Raw genomic sequence first — 3,196 nt, 5'->3', positions numbered from 1 at the left:
ATTCTCTCTGTTCTACAGGTGGGGAGGCTGAGGTCCAGGGATCAAACATACCCACTGACTCAGGTGGAGTCGGAATTAACTGCAAGAGATGAAGACCCAAACAACAGTATTTTACTTTCCTTATATAATCTGAAGGTAGATAGCTTAAGGCTGGTATGAACTTTCTATTCCACCAAATTTTCGGGGACCAAGACTTCTTCCAGCTCACTGCTCTGCCACTTCTAGGCTCTTATCTCCATGGTTTAAGATGGCAGCTAGAGCTCTGGCAATCACATACCTATTCCAGGCAGCAGGATGGAGAGAGGAACAAAGAAGAAGGGGGAAGGGCTATATATCAATCAACTGAAGATTTCTGGAAGTTGCCATATGACCCTTTTATTTAAAAGTCACTGGCAAATCTTAGTCATATAATCACATCTAGGGGCTCAGCTCCCATAGCACAGTGGTTACGGCGCCAGCCACATATACCAAGGGTGGTGGGTTCGAACCCGGCCCAGGCCAGCTAAATGACAATGACAACTGCAACAAAAAATAGCAGGGTGTTGTCCCAGCACCTGTAGTACCAACTACTTGGGAGGCTGAGGCAAGAGAATTGCTTAAATCCAAGAGTCTAAGGTTGCTGTGAGCTGTGACACTATAGCACTCTACTGAGGGCGACATAATGAGACTCTGTCTCAAAAATAATAATAATAATAATAATAAAAATAACCACATCTAGGTGCAAAGGAGCCAGAGAAATGTAGTATTTATTTCAAGCAACCATGTGCCCAGCTTAAAATCAAGGACCCCATTACTAGGGAGAAAATGGGAATGTATATTATGAGACAATTAGTGGTATCTGCCACATGCATCTTGGGGCAAAGGCAGGCCAGGAACCCAGGTCTCCTTCCAGCCTGGGGCCCTGTCATCTATTCACACCAGGAGAAAGGCTGAAGGCAACATAAGCTCATATCCAAAGACAAAGAAAGGAAGAAGTATAATTTGGGGGGCCACTAATTTAATTTTTTCAACAAGGCCGGCAGACCCCTAGTTTTTCACATAAGGAGGCTCTGGGAGATTATTTCATTTGTCCAAAGCTACCCGTCTAATAAATTCTAGAGCCAGGATGAGGACCCAGATGCATCTTCCTGCAACACCCATGTTGCCAGCACATTGGCAGCCTCTGTGGTTCAGGAGGAGTTAGTTTGTCCCTTGGGACCACCTAGCCAGGTGGCCCTGTGATGAGGAGCTGGGAGGCCTTGCACTAGACATCCTTCGCTTGAATTATTATCAGGTCAGCCTCTGAGCTTGGCAGGCCAACAGGAAACAGAATCCCTGTGGAACCAGAATCCAGCCCCCAAGTGGTGACTGCCAGGTCTCCTCTGGCATTTGTGCCTTGGTGATGGTGTCAGCTGTCACCCTAGGACTTTGGCATAATCGGCAGGTGCCGCCTCCACCCCATCTTGCCTCTGCCTGGTGAGGATGGTGATGCCTCTCCTCAGCTGTCCTCCCAGCCCCCAGTTCTCCTGGCAAGACTACAGGATTCAGAGTCTTCGGAAGTAACATTTTTCTCTCCCACTCCCAGCCATGACATTGGATCACTTCCCAACACAGAGCAACCAGTTCATCATGTGTCCCACAAACCCCTCCACATACCCACTCCATGAGACATGTCCCTGGTCACCCTCACCCCCAGCCTTCAGCTGCCTCCACCCCCACTTCCCTACCCACCCACCCAGCTTGTGCATTTCTGAGCAATGGGCCTTACCACCTGAGTCTGCCACATGCAAGGTCACTGGCATTGCTGCCAAGGATGAGGAAGGGGGTGACTCAGTTCCCGCTTGCTCATCCCAGGGAAGGAGAATAGTGGGGGTGGGGACCTAGACTCCCATTCAATTTTGCCTTAAGCTTCATCAAAAGGAAGACTCAGCATTGCTGCCAGCTAACCTAACATGTACTCCCTCTTATAGTTTCACAGACTGTGGGGAAGACTCACCCCATTAGAGATGGGAACACTGAGGCCAGACAGCACCTTCCTGCAAAGCTGAAGGACCGAGGCAGCCTGTAGGCACTGGGCTGCTTAGAAAGCAAGCTGTTCCCCTTTGTGACCTTAGGGAGATTCTAGCCTGTTGAGGGCACCCCCAGTCTGAGGGGCCACTCAGCCCCCACCCTTAGGGGATCCTCAGTCGGACAAGAGAGGCAAGGGTCCCTGCCCCAGGTGCTCCACAGTGCCCCTGGCTGGTAGGCTCCTTCCAGAGGCTCCACTCTGACAAAAGGGACAAAGCCCACCCAGGGGGCAGCTCCCCAGCTGGGTTGAGCTGATGGAGGAGCAGGACCTCAGGGTCACTAAACAGCTTTAGGAGATGTCTTTTTTTTTGAGACAGAGTCTTACTATGTTGCCCTCAGTAGAGTGCTGTGGCGCCACAGCTCATAGCAACCTCAAACTCTTAGGCTTAAGTGATTCTTTTGCCTCAGCCTCCCAAGTAGGTAGGACAACAGTCACTCACCATCAATACCCAGCTATTTTTTGTTGCAGTTGTCGTTGTTTAGCTGGCCCAGGTCGGGTTCGAACCCGCCACCCTTGGTTTATGTGGCTGGCATCATAACCACTATGCTATAGGCGCTGAGCCAGCCTTAGGAGATTTCTGAATGCCCTGAAGGGCAGAGGGGGGAACCAGTGGTTGGAGTGTGGACTGGGACCTTTCCTGGGGCTGTGGGAGTTCTTCCAAAGGAAACTGCTCTCTTGTGTTTGTACCATGGCAGGAGTGAAAGGTCAGAGCACTTCCTGGTGACTGGTGGTCCATCTCCACAAGCGACACTCTAGACATTGTTTGCCAAGCGGGCAGAGGAGGGCATCTTCTTAGCCAGAGGAAGTTGGATGGACCCCTTACCTTGTAAGGACCAACAGGCACAGGAACTACTTGGCAAGGATGGTGGGGACCAGAGGCTTTTCCTAAGTATTAAGGTTTGTGAGGAAATTTATTAGCAAAATCCAAGCTGAGGAGAGCAGTCAGGTTACTGCAAAAAGCACAAAAGGAGGGACGAGGTGGCAGAGTGTGTGTGAGGGTGAAATAAAGTTATTAGGCTCAGCGCCTATAGCTCAATGGGCTAAGGCGCCAGCCACGTACACCCAGGGTGGCGGGTTCGAATCCCCAGCCCGGACCCGCCAAACAACAATGACGGTTGCAACCAAAAAATAGCCGGGCGTTGTGGCGGG

This window comes from Otolemur garnettii, unplaced genomic scaffold (assembly GCF_000181295.1).
Source record: "Otolemur garnettii isolate 467f Iridium unplaced genomic scaffold, OtoGar3 scaffold00018, whole genome shotgun sequence".
Taxonomy (NCBI): Eukaryota; Metazoa; Chordata; class Mammalia; order Primates; family Galagidae; genus Otolemur; species Otolemur garnettii.
The sequence above is the reverse complement of the archived record's forward strand: the minus strand, read 5'-3'. Positions refer to the sequence as shown.